This window comes from Ambystoma mexicanum, chromosome 6q, assembly GCF_040938575.1.
Source record: "Ambystoma mexicanum isolate Mex_15411 chromosome 6q, UKY_AmexF1_1, whole genome shotgun sequence".
NCBI lineage: Eukaryota > Metazoa > Chordata > Amphibia > Caudata > Ambystomatidae > Ambystoma > Ambystoma mexicanum.
The window spans coordinates 12756708-12776198 of record NC_090937.1 but is presented as its reverse complement, the minus strand read 5'-3'; positions in this window follow the sequence as shown (position 1 = coordinate 12776198).

Sequence of the window (19491 nt, the reverse complement as noted above, 5' to 3'; positions counted from 1 at the left end):
ACACAATAGTGCTATGTTCATTGGTCTCATTGCTATTGACTTGAGTTTCCATTGCTATGCTATCAATAGATCTATTTATTTTCATCTTTGTCTATTGTCATCGAATTGCATCCTTCGGGGGTCCAGTCTATAATGTAAGCATGTTTCCTTCTCATGCAAAACAGAACATCCAAGGGACGAGTCACATGTTCAGATTTTAGTCACATCATTTATACATTTCTGCAACTTATGCAAATACTAACCGGCACATAATAAACTGGTATAGTTCCGGCGACCAAAACAAACCTTGCATTGATCATTGTATGATTCATTTACTTTTGTATCAAATCTTTATTCATGAAGATTGTATAATAATGTCGATATTTAATTTTCAGATTTATCAACAATGCCTGCCTGTTCGATTAGCGGTTGCCCTTCGAAGACCCATGCGAAATCTGAAGGCACTACAATGCATGTATTCCCGAAAACTGTTGATCGAATAAGAGAATGGGTCAGACATTGCGGATATCCACTGGATGAGCTGGAAAGTAGAGTCCAACAAGTCTTACAGGACAAGAGGGGTGATCGATACCGCATCTGCAGCCGGCACTTTTCCTTGGACATGTACACAACATCTTGGGTAACAAAGAAGAATAAACGGCGAACGACACGGAAATTGCTCGAAAACGCTATTCCCACTCTATTCGTCCACATTCCGCCACCGGTGAGTCAAGTGTCCAGATTTAGCTTTAGGCCTTGCGGTAGTGTGTAGATAGCCGAATGGATTAATTGATATTGTAGGTGTTCTATCCCTTCTAATAATTTCGATATTGATATGAGTGTATAGCTTTTTGAATAATGACATTTATCAATATATTCTTTTTCGATTTCATAACCCACAAACGAAATGTATATATATAGGAACAGGGAACTGTACTGTATTGAGCATTTTTCAAGTATTCTGCGCCTTAAATGGCTATTTTTAATATTGGCATTTCATTATCAATCATTAATTTACCTTTACAACTTCTTGACTATCCCTTGCATCTGAAGCAAGAACATTCTACATCCTTGACGTGGTCGCAGTTATCAACCACTTCTAGCGCGTATCAGGTAATCTTACTAGGCTAATCCGCTACAGACTTGTTTTATGCATGTCAAGTAATAGTTTTATTCTATCGTTTTATTATTTTACCGAATGTTTGGTTAGTGCTTTCCAATTGATATACACCTTAGTTATCGTCCACTGGTGTTTGTTTTCAGTTATAATTAGTGTTATCCATACTAATGCAAGTACTGTCTTTCAGGGAGATGCTGAAGCGTCCGCCACATCTACAACATTTCTAGATGTTCTTCACCAGCAAGAGGTATGGATACTGACAGCTCCATCGAGCGTCATCATCAGAGCTGGAATTCTTGTTGTTTGATTGTTCTACACAATGTTTCATTCGTGGTTAGCCGTTGATATGTACCTGTGCTGTCGACCCCAGGTGTGTGTTATGTTTTCACTATTGTAATCCTCACTAATGCAAGTACTATGTTTCAGGCAGTTGATGGAGCGTCAACCCCTGCACTTGATGCAGAGCCAGACATTCAAGTAATTCCAGGGGAAGTGGAAGCGGGACCATGCGTATACGAATTGGCGCAACAGCTTTCGGAAGTGCGCACTGCATTTGCAACATCCATAGATATTCTTCAGCAGCACGAGGTATGGATACTGACAGCTCCATCATGCGTGATCATATAACGTGATTCCATTTGCTATACTTTCTTCCCTATTAACGCAAGTGCTGTGTTTCAGGGAGACGACGGAGCTTCCACAACAATCACAACATCCCATTTAGATGATGCAGATGTAAATAAATTGGAGAAATAACTCGATGAAATGTGCTCATATTTAGATTTTCCTTGATTCTTTTAGACAATGCATCATTTGTGGTTATCTCTTTATATATACCTGTGCCGTCGACCCCAAGTGTGTGTTATGTTTCCAATATTGAAAACCATACTAATGCAAGTACTGTGTTTCAGGGAGATGCTGATGCCTCCTCTCCAATACAACCATTCATGGCAGTCCATGCAGAGCCAGAGGTATGAATACTGACAGTTCCATCGAAATAGATCATCACTGGTCGAATACTTGTCGTTTGATTGTTGCACACAATGTTTAAATCGTGTTTGGCTATTGAGATGTACCTGTGTGTTTGTCCTCACGTGTGTTTTATGCTAACAATATTTTGATACATAGTAATGAAAGTACTATGTTTCAGGGAGACGATGGAGCCTCATTCCGTGCTGTCTATGCGGATACAGAAAATATAGTCGTTGCAGCGCAAGAGGAAGGGAGGACATGCAGAAACGAATCGGAACTACAGCGTGCAGATGTTGAAGGTCGAGTCAAAAAAGTTGCAAAGAAAAAAAACCAAAAACAGGTTAGTTACAAACAGTTCATAACTTTAAAAAAATGTTTGTGCTGGGGACTATTTTATGTTTTTTTCCAGTCAATTGGACTACACTTTATCTTGTGTTTAAACTGAACATCCCTTTTCCAATCTCTCCTCTAGTTACCCGTGGGTGTCAGAACTATACATACACAGAAAGTGAAGCGAATGAGAGATGTTGCTTGCCAGACCATGTACACTATGGAGGAACTATTAATCGAGTCGAGGCGTGTTCAGGCTCGAGATGCTCATGTCCAATGGCCAGAACATGAATTAACTGTGTTTGGAGAATACAGCAAAGTTGCATTGGACCATTGCTACAGTGCGACCACACCACCACAAGAAGATGATATTGAATGTATTGAAGATAGCTCTGAAGTAGTTGCAGATCAATTCACACAATCTACACCCGCCAAAAAATTGCCACCCAAAAACATGTCGACATTGTTGTGTTCTCCCATCAATGTTGAAGTAGCAGATGTCGAAATGACAGAGAATGAACCAGCCGCAGCATCCATAGACGAGTCAGAACTTGATAGCAGCGATATTACTTTCCAATGTGTTGAAATCTCCACAACGTCACAGGCCGAAACAACGTTGACGCAGGATGACAGTCTAGTGAAAGAGAGCAAATACATTGTATTCGACAGTTGTTTGATGGAAATTATAAGTATGCTGATATGTGGGCATTCATTTAGAGGGAAAGTATGTGGGAAGCCATTGATTAATGTAACTCGTCAAATAAAAGGCAGTAACCTCAAAATAAATGCCGCCTGTCGATTAAATCATAGGTTCTCATGGTCTGCACAAACGATGCTGGGGAAAATGCCAGCAGGCAATCTACTGTGTGCAGCTGCATCACTTTTTAGTGGCTCCAGTTTTAGAAAGTTAGAGGCTTTCTTTCAGTTTGTGGGACTCCATTTAATTTCTAAATCGCTGTACTACATATACCAACGTGATTATCTGTTTCCGGCCATTAGTGATGCTTGGAAATTTGAACAATTGTCTCTAGCAAGTACATTCGAAGGGAAACGTTTCAGGCTAGCCGGCGATGGACAGTGCGACAGCCCTGGATTTTCTGCCAAGCACTGCACCTACCACTTTCAGGACATGGATAGTAAGAAAATTGTGAGTTCGGTGGTCGTGCAGGTAACACAATGTACATCCTCAGTGGCCATAGAGAAACTAGGATTTATAAAATCAGTGGAATATCTACAATCAAGGGGAATGCACATCGACCTCGTAGCCACGGACAGACATGTTTCAATTGCCAAGACAATGAGAGAGCAGTTCCTGCTTATTAATCATCAATTTGACGTATGGCATCTTGCTAAATCAATCAGTAAGACAATCCCGGCTGCAAGAAAAAAAAAAGGTTTTGAAAGTATTTTGCAGTGGTCCCAGTCTATCACCAACCATCTTTGGTGGAGCTCAAAAACTTGTGAAGGGTCAGTGGAAATACTACTTGAAAAATGGCGGTCACTGATGGACCACTGTCAGAAAACCTACATTTCCACCAATGTGAACATGACCCTTTGTCCCCAGAGGAGGCAAGGAAGAAGAAGTGGTTGATTCCATCTTCACCGACACACAAAGCCATTGAGAAGATTGTTTTCGACAAAACTCTATCAAGAGATTTGAGAGGACTGACAGAATTCTGTCACACAGGAGATTTGGAGGTGTTCCACAATATGTGCCTAGAGTACAGGCCAAAGCGCTTGCATTTTAGCTTTCGGGGCATGAAACATTGCACTCTACTAGCGGTCTTTGCCCGTAACAGCAATGTCGGACGTGAACAATCTAGGACTAGGGGTAAAGTAAGGATACAAACACCATCTAGAGACATGGAGCCAATTTAAAGACGTAATGACCAGGCTCCTAAATGCAAATTCGGGACAATCCTAACACTAAGGGTCAAACCACGTCACCCTGTTGCTCCCTCTTGTATCTTCCAAGTCAGCCAACTCCTAAGTGCTTTTAACAAATAGGCACTCAGTCCAAATTACCATTTATAAATCACATCTTTTAATTTCATAAACATCACACAAATCAACTCAATTTCATAAAACATCATTGATTAAAATTTGTAAAAATACATAAAAACCTTTTTACAAAAATTCTACTAAAACAATTCCCATATGCAAATCACCTCTGTCGTGTTCACCCCTGTATCACCTGCCTATACAAAACTTAATCATGTACAACAATAGGGTAACACTTAATCAAAAAAAGAGACCAAATGGTTGGTAGCTCATTAGTTCCTTGTTAATAACGGATACTAATCTACAAGTCGTATATCTTGAATGTGCTCCTAACCCCATCCATGCTACCTTGGGGAGGATAGGTATCCAACAAATCGGAATACTGTTTATATTGTAACTCAATCACAATATACTTCATTGCCCAACATGTTTCGTTCAAAATCATTCAGTTTGACAAAGTGTTAAAGAACTTCATCAGGGGGACCATCTGTGCCCTTAAACAATATCTCTTCGCATGAGGTAGATCCAATCTAAGAAAAACCACACAATTCATGACCTGGGGAAACAAAAAGGAGGGAAGATAACAAGGAACAACAGTCAGTATCAACAAATTCACTGTCGTTCTTCCTAGCCAGTACCTAAGTTTACTTTAACTAGGGCTTACCGTATCATCCTTTGTTATAATTAGTTCAACAACGGTTTCAATAGGGGAGTGTCCAAACAAATATGTCTGACAGCTCAAATCCTGAAAAACACGAGAGATGCCAAACGATTCAAAATGGTGTGAAACATCACATCTGGACAATATACCAAACACTTTCGATTTAATGACAGTATAACATATATTGCTAATGAAGAAGATCTCATTACTTTCAGTTCTTGTCCTCTCAACCTATCTCTCCTTTAACATAGGTCATCTTAAGCTATTTGCATCTGATTAGGTCAGTATCAAACTAGTCGCCATTATGTTCAGTCTGGTCATTCACAAGATTCACCGCAATGGTGCAATCAATACCTGTACGTGGGGGGTTCCATTCTTCTTAACATCAAAATTACGGCAACCAAGTTCCCAATTTCAACACTGCTAACTACTCATGGAGTGGTTCTCTGTACGCGTAACAGTGTAAACCGGTCAGCCGCTCAGAATTCTAAGTTGTAAGGGGACCTGTGCAACAGAAAAACACTCGTCATATCCCTGGTTTCACATATCACTGTGTCTACAATTATCGGCATCGTCACGGACTACACACCGCATACGGAATGACACAGCACAATGGACTCACCCCTCCTGTGGCTAGTGATTGATCTCTCCGTCTCACATTTCTCACTCGGTGCGACATCGCTCTATACCTGATTGGTATCCGAGCGTTCTTTATGTATATACGTTTATGTCACATGACCATTCTCATCTCACATGAGCTCGTCACGTGATTTTATTCGACCTCACGCGCTGCGTATCACTAGTCTAATCGTAACAGCAAAGAATGTCCTTACACGACACGTGACTGCATTCGATTTCACGTTTCGTTGCATCTCAAGTTACACGTGAAAACAACGCATATCCAAAGGCGATGCGAACTCCGTATGTTTCACTGTCTGCAGCAATCAAAGCGACATAACGGCAAAACACCTTGCTCCTCAACAGTGAGTACTAGTCCCCCACAATAGTGTCTGTCTTAATTATGCTGGTAACCTCACTCTTCTGGTGGCGGCAATCCACCGTGACTACAACTAATGTGTATGGCCCTCATTACGACCCTGGCGGAGGACCATGGTGCAATTTGCACCATGGTCCATGGCGGAGAGCTGCCAACTCCGCCATGGGGGTTGGCGGACTTACCACCCCATTCCGAGGTTGGCGGGGCGGTAAATCCCCAATCCCCATTTTACCCTTCCCCATTCCCATTCTTGCCCCATAGGGTATAATGGGAGTGGGGAAGGCGTTAATTACGCCACCGTAAATTACGGTGGCGTAATTAACAAGGTCCCGTAGCGCCATGGATTTTTCCGCCCGGAAAAAACGGGCGTAAAACTCACCATGGCGCTACGGAATCTCGTAGTCTGGCGGAGAGGTACGCCATGCACTACGCTGGCATAAAACCCTCTCCGCCAGGGTCGTAATGAGGCCCTATATCTTTAATGACACTAAACGACCATCCATGTTAATTCTCAATGCGACCTCCTCTGTATAAGGACCTAAGGGATAACCAAAATCATTGTCTCCAATTCATTTCTTCATTAAGTTCTATGACTGTTGACCTAGTTAGAAAAATCAACCACTGTTCTTTGTACTGCAGTTTTCTGAGGTCCGCATCAGCATTACTGGTTCTGTCCAATCGCCACAAGATAGTCCATTTCAATTGATCTACATCATGGTGCAATGCCAAAAAATGACTTACCAACGGAACCTGCACATTCTGGTTGCGAATGCAACTACTGTGTTCCCCTATACGTGTGGTTACTTTGCGCTCAGTCATTCCAATATACATTTTCTGGCAAGGACACCACACTGCATATACTACATGTGAAGAATTGCAATTTGTGAGACTAGTTTGTTGCCACAACTTTGTAAGTCCCAAGTCGACCTCTCTTGTTCTACTGGTGTATTTACAATTAACACACTTCCCGCAAGGTACGTGCCCTACTGCTGAGGGTAAGCCCCACGCTTTTGTGATGCTGATCTGTTCTTTCCTTTTTAAAGCAATATCATTTTTAGTCAATGGTTCTTTCAAATTGGACGCTCTTTTATAGGCACACATTGGACTATCTAACGGGCTCTCACCTCCTGCCAAAACGTGCCAGTTTTTCTTAATAATTTTGATGACTAAAGTAAGGATGCCTCGCTACACTAAGGTGTTTTCAAAACGAAGTAAGCAATGGGTGATCAAACCAGTCTATGATGAAATGCAGTTCGACTTTGTGAAAGGCCTTATTGTTGCTGTGTTAGAGAAGCACAGATATGGAATTTTGGACGTTTCTGTGCAGAGCAGTGATCCATTGCCACCAAACATTGCAACTGTGCCATGTCCACCAGAAGCACAGCTGGTTGTGAAGTACAAATCCCGGTTTAAATACTTGCAGTACGATTGTCTTTTTGTAAATAAATGTTATTGTACAGTGTACCTGTAACCCTAACCCCTACCTTCACCATCATGGGTGGCGAACAAGCTGGGTGTCATCTTTGAATTCTCTCTATTCACCTCAAATATGTGTATGTATATATTTTTCTCATGTCTGATCTCATGTAAATGTAAATGCTGCGCACTGTTGTGCACTGTTAACGGAGGGGAGGCTTGCGTATTGCAAATAATAAAACAAACAAACAAACAATAAATCTCACTTTTAACTCAACTCCTGTGGTACTTTATACTTTCCCTGACCTGCCGCCAAAAATTAAATGTCTCCATAGTTATTATTTTTTGGGGCTGCAAAGCTCGCAGACAACAGGGACAAAATTGGGGGCCTTAGAACGCGCCAAGCGGGCCGTGGCATTTGGGAGAGAAGCCAGTTCGCATTTGCACATTGTGGCGCACTACATAGAGGGATTCTAAACTTCAAGTTCTCACAGATGCCTTTACTACGGGATGTTGCAAATAAAGAATGCGAAGGACAGCGGCTTTGATTTTCAGCTCGCGCCCAGAAGAGGCCCACAAGTCGCACTGGAAGTATAAGGGTCTATTGTTTTTTGACCTTGAGACAGGGACCATGCCGAAAGAACTTCATTTGAAGGGGGTGCGCTATAACGTAAGAGACGATAAGGCAGAAAATTCGGAAACTAGACCAAGTTTCATTTCAGTTCAGTATACGAAAAATCGTTGTCAAGAGCACGGTCGGATTTACAGACTGCATTACGCAGAGACACAATGGAAATTTCAAATATAATGTGAGTAAATCGTTAGACGCTTTTATACCGGAATGAAGAATTAATGAATGGATGCATGAATAAATGAATGAATGAAGAGCTAGGAAAAGCAAGGAAAACGTGTTCGTAGTGGGCACATGGGCATGCAGGTCCACAGGTCTCACCCATCTCGGTCCTTGGCCCAGCCACTTTTCCCTGCACTGCCTACCTGCACTACGGGACTTTCTCTGCATCCTTCAGCCCCTTCTCCCGGCATTTACCTTGCACTTGCCACCAGCTGGCCCTATTATTTATCTTGTATTCTACTAACCATGTACAGCACTTTTACCCCCTTCTCCCCTTCCCCTTGCGCGATCTGAAAGACACCTGGCCTAGTAGGATCATTGTCTGTCTGCCCTTGTTCCCCCCTGCCTCGTCGCGCCTTGAAACACTTGTGTATAGGTGCGTTACAAATGCCATATCATATATCATATCATTCCACACGCATGTAGACTAACTGTCGTTTCTCATTGTGTGTTGGCCTCGATTTATTTCGTTACTTTTCGCATTGATTTTAGAGCCGAACATACTCCATTGAACTATCCTTGCAAGCAAATAGTTTCTGATCGGCCGTAACGAATAAAATAATTTTTTTGTTTTCATAACAGGTATTTGATCCTGTTCTGCTACTGTCATCGGTTTGAGACACCGGCAGACGGATTCTTCAATAGACACCTGCAGCTTCGTGTGAACAACTGGAGCACACTGACAATTTTATGGGACGATCGCCAAGGGCCCACATGCCCTTACGCTGTACTAGTGGCTAGAAGCAACATATCAACCTTCACGATGGACTAGTGCCTAGTTGATGGAACAGCCTTGCGGCTCACCGTGCTTCGAAAGTGCTTCTTTTAACGAAAAGCAACACCCTGTATACCATAAAGGAACAGCGCGTGACTCAATATAAACTTAGACGGATTTGCGGATACAGATAAAAGAAAATAAATGGCTTTCGGAGTTCATATGGCAATTGCTGAATATTCTCTAAACATTTAATGTCAAATAAATGTACTTTACCAAATGTACCGTGTTGCTGTTTGATTTTAAAGTACAGTTTCATATTCCGAAGTGTGGCGCGCTGTGTTGTGAGATGGTCTGTGTTGGTTTCCGGGTTCTGTGTGGAGTCGTGTAGAAGACGACTGGGCGCGTTTGCCTACGCAGCACAGTAATGTCACAGAGAGAGGCGGGGAATATGAATGTTTTGATAATGTCAGGCTCAGGGGCGGGGGATTTGATTTAGTGCAGCAGAAGCAGGTGAGCCAGGGCGATGCGGCAATGATAGGATTATCACAAAATGGTGGATCCCTGGTGCCTGTTTTCGCGTGCGTTTAATGGACGAAAACTCGGGTAAGGTCCCTAGGAAAGTTTTCTAAAATCGAGCCACTTAGGCATGAAAAAACATGGCCGACCCGTAGGGACAATAACATTCTTTACTGGACCATGCCTTTAAGAACGAGCCCGCATCACCTCTTGAGAAGCTAGGCCTTGATTGCTCAATTACATTACCAATAATAGAGAATCTTGGCTGGGGTCCTCTGTGCCTCTCCTCTACCATATAGAGAGCAGAAGTACAGACCCCCCTCCGGTCTTTACACTGGTGGCAGCAGTGGGATGCTTATGGTTTTAAGAATCAGTGTATAACCATGCCACTTACAGGGATATCTGCACTTTGTTAAATTGAGGTTTAGTTGTGTACAAGAAAACTGTATTAGAAGCAATGGAATCTATTGCAAATGGTAAATTGACTCGGATGAGCTTAGAGGCTCTCCAGAGTGCTTGTGAAGCCAGGGAGTTAGACTTTGTTGATAACTCTAGGGCTGAGCTGATAGCTGCCCTGCTGGACTACCAGACCGATTGTGAAACTCTTGAAGGGGGGATGCAACCAATGAGGACTCTACCCCGAGGGTTGTCGCCGAATCTGATTCTGGAAATGCCGCCGTTCTTGCTGCCTCTGTTCCGAACCCCAGCAATTCCTTGGAGCTTGAGTTATTAAGTATGAAATTGGCCTTTGAATATCGCAAGTTGGAAATAGATGCTGAGCTTCAGAAAGAGGAGCTTGCACTGCAAGTTGAACTCAAGAATAGGGATCTTGAACTCAAAGAGAAGGACACCGAATGTCAGAGAATCCAGTTAGAGAAAGCTCGAGTGGAGACTTCACCTAAACCAGTTGAGAGTGTCAGGTCCCCAGCAACCAAGTTTATGAAAGATTTGGTTGGTGTGCATGCAGAGGGTTCGGATATCCTCCAATGGATTAAAGCATTTGAAATGGCTTGTGCAATTCATGATGTTAATAAGAGAGATTGGGCTAAGTGTTTGTTAAGCAGAGTGCCTCAGACTGGATATGGCTGTATTCTGAAACTGGGTGTGGAAGAAAGGGGTCAGTATGAGTGCATGAAGTCTGCTTTGATTGCCAAGTTTGGCAAGACACCTACCCAATACCTTAAAAGGTTCCGGGATTTTAAGAAACAAGAGAATGTGTCTTGGATTGACTGGGTGAGTGCTGTGCACATGAACATGATGGGGTGGATTGATGGTCACAAAGTGAAAACCTATGTTGAATTGTCCCACCTTTTGTTTTTTGAGCATTATTCGGAAGCGTGTTCACCAGAGCAGGGTCAGTATGTTGCTGACCAGAACATTTTGGACCCCTTTAAGCTGGCTAGGTTTGCTGACAAGTGGGTCTCCCACCGGGTGGCCCCTAAGGACTCCAGTGGGAAGGACAAGGAGAAGGAAAAGGTGACCACTCAGAAAGCTGAGGAGTCCTCGAAGCAATCACAGTCAGGAAAACCAAAACCTTCCTCTCCTAAGACCCAAAAACCTAGTGGGGATAAGTCTATTGTGGGTGGAAGTAAGAGTAGTGGTCAGCCTGCTGCAAAGCAGGGTCCCAGTGGTTCCAGTACCGTACCCCGCACTCCCGGCACTTGTTGGGATTGTGGGGCTCTGGATCACAAAAGGGGTGACCCCCAGTGTAAGGGTAAGGCACTTGGAGTCCAGGCTGTCAGCCTGACCTACCCCTACTCCATACCTGAGGTGGGGGCCAATGTCCTCCCCTCCTCTACTGGGATCACCTTCGGTGCTCCTGTAGAGATTTCCTTAGTGGCCCTTGGGGCCTGAGACCAGTACACAGAAGTACTGGCAACTATTCCACAGAACACTTGTAGGTTTTTGAGACGTGTCCTCTTGAATGGCCAGCCTTCTACTGGTTTGAGAGACACTGGGGCAAGCATGACAGTGGTGGACAGGACCCTGCTCAAGCCGGAGGACTATGTAGGTGCTCCTCTGAGAACCACCAGGTTATTTGGAGGGCCTTCCAAATTATCGCCTGTAGCCTTAGTCAACATTACGATTGGAGACAAGACAGCAAAGCTTCCGGTCCTGGTTCAGGACAACGTGCCTGTAAACATCTTGTTAGGAAACAATTTGGTCGAGTTGGGGATGATCACGGACGGTCTACCCGTGGCTGCTGTGGTGGTCTACCGATCAGAGGTCACACAGGGTCCGGCTGCGAGCCCGGTACCTTCGCCGACGGGGAAACCCAAGGCGCGAAGGAAACGGAAGAGTAAGAAGGCCACCTCTGTGGATGGAGCCCCTGCTCTTCCTGCTGTTCCGACAGCACCCATTGGGATCCAATGCTCTGGACCGGCTGGGTCCAATGGTAAACCCCATCTCAACTCCTGTGGGAGAAGAGCCAGAAGACTTTCCTGTGGGAGAGGTACTCAACTCGGAGGACCATCCCGACCTTCAATGCTTGTTAGCTAAAGGGGGACCCTCCCGGGCAGACTTCTGTTAGGGACAGAGAGAGTGCCACTCTCTCGAGGGTCTGAGGAAACAGGCCCTGTCCCAGGAACAAGGAGAAGTGCCTAGGACATTCTGGATCTATTGGGAGGGTGAGCTCCTTGTTAGTGAGCCCACTAAGCGTGAACCCGGTGCCCTCAAGAGGTTAGTGGTACCTCAGGTTTACAGGCCCTTCCTGCTGCAGTTGGCACATGGGGAGCCCTTAGCTGGGCATCTTGTTACCAAGAAGAAAAAGCAGAGGCTCGCTGACCATTTCTACTGGCCTTGGATGGGAGTAGAAGTGGAGTCCCACTGCAGGACCTGCCCAACTTGTCAGTTGTCTGGCAAGACTGAAGGCAGTGTCATTGCCCCACTGCAGCCATTGCTAGTGGTTGGCACACCGTTTGAGAGGGTGGGCATAGACATTGTCGGTCTCCTTGACCTTACCACTTCAGGTTGACATCAGTTCATCCTGGTCTTGTTCGATCATGCCACCAGGTACCCTGAGGCTATCCCCCTTTGGACTGTTGCTGCCAAGGTGGTTGCCAGGGCTCTCCTGGGCATTTTCACCCATGTTGGATTCCCCAAGGAGGTTGTCTCTGACAGAGGATCCAACTTCATGTCTAGTTACATGAAAATCATGTGGAAAGAGTGCGGGGTACCCTACAAGTTCTCCACCTCTTACCATCCCCGGACCAATGGTCTGGTTGAGAGATTTAATAAAACTCTCAAGGCCATGCTAGCCACTTTGGAATAGCCCCTAAGGAGGAAAGGGGATCTCCTCCTGCCATGCCTGCTGTTCACTTACAGAGAGGTACCTCAAGAGGGTGTTGGTTTCAGCCCCTTTAAGTTACACTTTGGACATCCCATGAGGGGGTCCTTTGCCTTGATCAGAGAAGGTTTGGAAGCCACCGCTCCATGTCCCGCCAAGCAAGTGGGGGACTATGTGTTAGGCCTCAGATGGAGGATGACACAGTTGATGTGTCAGGCAACAGCAAATCTCAAGGCCAGCCAGGAATTGAACAAGTACTGGCATGACATTAAAACCTCGCAAGTGTATTGGCCTCCGTGACAGGAAATCCTTGTGATGCAGCCTACCAAGCATAGAGCTTTGGCAGGCAAGTGGAATGGACCCTTCAGGATCATCTCCAAGATGGGAGAAGTCAATTATCTGGTTGACATGGGAATCCCTAGGGTAGCCCCTCAGGTATTCCATGTTAACAGGCTGAAGCCTTTCCACAGGCGAGCAGAAGTCTCATGTCTCTTGCTAGCTTAAGGGCAAGAAGAGGATGAGAGTGAGCCCCTTCCTGATTTGCTGCATAGCAACCCTCAGGATGGCTCAGTGGAGGGAGTGCATCTCTCTCCAGATCTGACGACAGAACAGCAAAGGGCCTGCAGGGCTTTGCTCCAGCAGTATGCCTCTCTGTTTTCACCAACACCAGGCCTTACACTGTGGTGTAGGCACGGAATTGACACTGGTGACAGTGTGCCTGTCAAAAGCAGGTGAACAGTATGTCAGTTACAGTTAAGAACCACATCCAGGCTGAGGTCACCAAGATGTTGGATCTGGGTGTTACTGAACCATCAACCAGTCCCTGGTCCAGTCCAGTGGTCCTTGTCCCCAAGGCAAGTTCCCAGGCAGGTACCAAGGATTCGAGGTTGGGTATGGACTACGGAGGAGTCAATGCCGTCACCAAAACTGACGCGCACCCATTGCCCAGGGCTGATGAGCTTGTGGACACCAGAGGTGCTGCCAAATTTGTGAGCACCTTTGACCTTACCTCAGGCTATTGGCAAATAGCTCTGACAGACCATGCCAAGGAAAAGGCGGCATTCTCGACACCCGAGGGACTCTATCAGTTTTGGGTCGTACCTTTTGGGTTGAAGAATGCCCCTGCCACCTTCCAGAGATTGGTCAATCATGCACTCAGTGGGCTGAAGGCCTTTTGTGTAGCCTACTTAGACGACCTTGCAGTCTACAGTTCCACCTGGGAAGAGCATTTGACACATCTGGATAAGGTGTTGCAGGCCTTGAAAAGGGCTAACCTCACTATCCAGGCGACCAAGTGCCAGATAGCTCAGGGGAAAGTCACGTATCTTGGTCATGAGGTAGGAGGGGTCAAATCCAACATCTCCCCAGTAAAGTACAGGATGTACATGACTGGGAGACTCCCACTACTCAAACCGAGGTGAGAGCCTTTTTGGGCCTCACTGGGTATTATCGCAATTTCATGGCAGGCTATGGAACCATAGCTGCACCTCTGACAGCTCTGACTTCACCCAAACAGCCTAGGAAGGTTAATTGGACGGAGGACTGTCAGAGGGCCTTTAATGGCTTAAAAGAAAGTCTGTGTAGGGCACCTATGTTGTGTGAGCCTGACTACAGCAAACACTTTATCGTCCAGACGGGTGCCTCGGACACTGGAATTGAAGCTGTCTTGTCCCAGTTAGATGACAATGGGAGGTAACACCCGATTATATTCGTCAGTAGACAACTCAAGAGTCGAGAACTTAGGTGGGCTACTGTTGAAAAGGAGTGTTTCCGTATAGCTTGGAACCTTAGACGTTTTAGGCCCTACCTTACAGGATCTACCTTCAAGGTCCAAACAGATCATAAGCCCCTGAAGTGACTTATGCAGATGAAGGGTGAGAACCCGAAACTGCTCAGGTGGTTCATTAGCCTGCAAGGGCTAGACTTCACCATAGAGCATAGACCAGGGAAGAGTCACGATAATGCAGATGACCTTTCCAGAAGGTATGTTGACTGTCTGGATGAGGGTGTCTATCTCGTGGGAGATTAGGCACCCTAACCTCAGTCTTGTGGGGGGCGACTGTGATGCTGGAAATGCATTGGAGGGACAGGGCCTCCCTGTCCTTGTCCTGTAGTCTTTTTTCATTTGTGTTCTGTATTGTTTTCTGCCCAGGAGTCCATGTGGGAATCCTAGCAGTGCAGCTCTTCCTATTTTTGGTTTGGTGTACAGACCCATGGGATACCCTTATGGCACCCATGGGTGGGGGTACAACCCTGTGCCCCTAGTCTATGTTTTTGGGCACCTGTGTGTGGCCCACAGAGCAGGGTATGGGCTGGTGGCAGCTCCATGCTGAATTTGACAGGTGCTCTGAGTATCCTCCATTTTGGGATACCAGGACCTAGCCATTGAAATCAGTTGATTCCCGATAGGAAACACGATGGCCCCTGTGCCCTCTTGCTTTCTATCACCTGTTACCTTGTTTTCCCAAAGCCCTGAGAAGCCCTGACTCTGTCCCTTCCCCCTGACTGGCTTTTGGGTGGAAATTCCATATATGGTGTTGTTGTGAAGTCCAGGCCAGACTGTCTGCATCCTTCCCAGTGACAGTATGTTGTGGGTACACCCTGTGGGTGGGACCTGGGTGAATGGAGTGTGTAACCAATATGCACTTCTTATTGTGGATGTCTGGTTTCTGGTGTTTGACACAATGACTGAGACAGCCCTGCCCGAAAATGGGATGAATGCAGTGCGGAGTGTTGAATGGCTGGGTACTTGTCCGAATACACATAACTTGTTGTGAGTGTCTGGAGAGAAGTGAATGGCCTAAATACACTATGCACCTTATTGGCTGCCTGCCTGCATGAATGCCCTTCTGACCGATTGGTTGCCTGAGTGTGACCCAGCAGAATGAATGGGAGATCAACTAGTATATCTGGGGGCCTCTCACTGCTAGAATTCATGTTCAGAAGCTGAAGAGAAACTGGAGTTGAAACTGAAGCTTAACCTTGAAGCCCTGCTGGAAGAGAAGTTTGACCCAGAGAGGACCTGGTTAGGCACCCTTTTCCCAAGCTATGAGGGACCATCATGCACTGCTAATCTTTGCCAGCGCTCCCTGGTAGACAGGCCTATGAGAGGCTGCTGACCGGAAATGGGGACTGCCGCGGAATCACAAGGAGAAGCGCCCGGACACGTTTGTCCGTCACCGTCGACGACCGCCGTCGCTGACCGGAGCCACCGTGCTCTCTTTGCCTATGTAACATTTGATCCAAGGACGCTCTCGCCTGCACCGTCGACGGCTTTGTCCCGCCAGAGAAAGTCGAGGCGGAGTTCCGGGCAGAGTTCCAGTCTGCTCCAACTCATACCACGAGAGGACGTGCGTACTGCTTTTTCTGCTTTGGCTGGACTTTTTGGAAAAACAAGCCCAACCTCCATAAAAACCCTTCTTCCACGCGGAGCGCGCGCAGAGTTCCGGGCAGAGTTCCATTCTGCTCCAGTCCGCTCCGGGAGCTGGGGAGCTGGGGCTGTCTGGCGGATCGCCGATTCAAGAGAGCTGCAAGAGAACCGCTAGGACACAGAGGTAGGCGTTCATTGCCCGTACTGCCCAGCGGCACCTCTCTCTTTGACCTGCATTCCCACTTTTCTGTCTATCGGGACTCCCTTTTGTTTTGAACTGAACTGAACTGAACTGAGCTGAACAGAAAACTGAAACGAGTCCGGGGTCTAAAAGTGAGCTCTGAGCCCCCCTTGGTCTTGCCTAGCCGACCGATCCCTGCTATCTGCCGGCACTGATACCTTATCTCCTGCTCCTCTACATCAGTCTCCCCATCCCATCCCATCCCGCCCTATCCGCTCCCACCCTTCCCTCCCCGGTCCTTCGCCCTCCCTTCCTCCCTTCCCCTTCCCCCTTCCCCCTTCCTTCCCCCGTCCCCCCTCCATCCCCATCCTACATCCTATATCTGAGATGGAGGAAGATCCAGATCAACGCTTACTAAGGAGCCATACGAAAAGGACCCCACTCATCTCGAGTCAGCCTCCAGCTCTCAATCACAAGGTCTCCTCAGTCATAAGTCATGGTCTTCTCCCAGACCAACGACAAGGCCCGGCAGCACCACCCGGTGATGGCCGCCCCCCCACCGCTTTGGCGAGTGACCCAGGCTGTGCGGGAGCCGGAGGGCCCCTGCCAGGGGGTCTGAGGGTGGCCACATCGCTAGCGGCTGCCGCGTACGACGTCCATCGTTCGCCGTCCTCGGCTACCACCCTAAAGCCGGCGGCCACCTTTGAAGCGCCCAGCACCCGAGCAGAAATGGGCGGACGGGCATCAGCCCCGCTTGCTGCAGAAGCCTTGAGCTCTACCCTGCTGAACATCAATTCACCTGACCTGGAGAATCCTCGCAACCGGCTGAAGAGCCCGATCCTCCGGACCACCACGGCCCAGATCCACCTGGCTCAGGAGGCCCAACTGGGCAGACCTAGCCCGGTTGACGCTACTCACTCACGGAATTTAACCACACCTAGTGGCGCCGAAGAGGCCACCCTATACCTGACACCCAGTATGTCTATGTCGCCTCTGATGCCAGTGACCACAACGCCCCCTTCAGACTTAACCGGAACCCCGGAAAACAGGGCCTGTGCTGTCACGCACTCTCACACCCATACTGATCCCTTGCTTACGACTCCCCTGCATGAGGAGAGTCCTGATTCAGATTCCGACAACTCCCCTGCCACATTGGATAATCCCAGCTGCAAACTTTCCACTAACCAACCCACAAAAAGACCAACACACAGGAACAAAGGCAAATTGACACTTAAGCCCACGGCGGCTGCAGCCACAAACTCCAAAGTGGCTCTCTCTACAAAGAAACAGCAAAACCCAGCACCCGGCCTTCATAAAGCTAGCAACCAGAATAAAAAGGTCGTTTCACAACAAATACAAAGGAAAAAGGGCTATGCAAAACTTGCCCCCTCCACTCCGCGTTTGTCTAACGCTCTGATGAACTTTTTCAAGACACAAGGCAAAAGAAAATTATCCAATGACTCTGAACTATCAGACGCGGAAATCCTGGAAGTTTTCGACGAGATCCCTCCAGTGCCCAAATCCAGAAAAACTACAGGTTTAACCGGGCCTCATCTACTCTCAGTCGGGCAAACACCGCCTCTGAGCACTCCCCTCCTCGGATCCTTACCGGACGCGCCAATTAATCCCCATCCAGGCTCTGACTGCCCGCCTACTAACATTTCAACCACACCTTCAGACCTGCTGGCGAAGTCCCAACCATCACCTACCCCGGGGCGGGTGGCATCCGCAAACGCAGATCCAATAAACACCACTAGATTGCCACATCAGGGCCTTTCAGACATTCTAGACCTACTGCAACCAATAGCAGGGCCACACAGAGAAACGCCCCCCCATCCGCAGGTAAAGACCCACTTAACTCCTGCCACGTCCACGGCCAACCACCAAGTCCCCGCACCCCAGTTCTCTTGTCGAGACGACCCCAACTTCCAAACGAGACCAGCAGCTTCAAGGCCATCGACCTCGCTGGATGTTGGAGGCCCCAACCCCACTCGCAGACACTCTTTGGCGAACCCCTCTTCCTTAGGAACAAGAGACACGCCACTGAAGACGGGAAGAAGATGGGACCTTCCTTCACCGCCCCATAAAGAGTCCCCTAACAACAGAAAGGATCTGACCACAATCATGTCAGCCATAACCATTGCCATGGCCTCATTCTGCAAGCTGTATGAAACGCTAAGCGACGTCTCAAAGGATAACACGGCCATTTTAGCGAACATACAGTCAAAGCTTACCTTCTTAGAAGGATATATAACAGCCATCGACCTGAAGTATGACCTTCCACATACAACAAGACAGGAGGCAGTCTCTGTGTCGCCCACGGCCGCAGCTCCCTCCTGTTTGAAAAAAAGGTTTCACATCAGACACACCACTGCATAAATCAACTCAGACCTCCCACCCCAAAAACCTTAACGAATTTGCCACAATATTCGCAAACAAGCTACAACCATCGCCAAGTACAAACACGACCACATCCAATAAAGTTGACTCATCAATCACCTGCCCCAGCTCGCCAACCGACCCAACGAAAGCATGAACCTGGAGTGTTGACGCTCAACCATCACACCGCTGTTGGAACCTCCGCCCGCGGCCCCATTCGAGCGAGCTCCATAACGGACCTAACCAAGGCCTCGGTATTAACAGAAGACTCCTTAAACTCAAGTCTCATACTGACGGAATCATCCTACAACGCTCAAGCAGTGCCTGAGTCAGGTCCCTTCAAAGGCATTCTCCCACCAACATCGCCGTCTACCTCCAACTTCAAGCACTCAGCTGACCCCCAACTCCAGTCACTGACGATCCAGAGTCCTCACAAGTCCACTCAGGGCGTTGGTAATAAAGACCCTCCAAGACATGCGACAGCCTTACAAAGGAGATCAAGACCAAGAACCAGATCAACGAGGTCGCCTATGTCAGGCGCTCGCCCTACCCGACAACAAGCACTACAACACGCTGACCACATGAGGGCCAACCCCACCCAACTTTTCAAGCTAGAACAAATTTCTAGCAAAGACAAATACATCATCTTGAACAGAAGTACTGTGCTAAAGATAACATCGTCTCTACCCTCCCTAAAGAACCTAAACTCGGC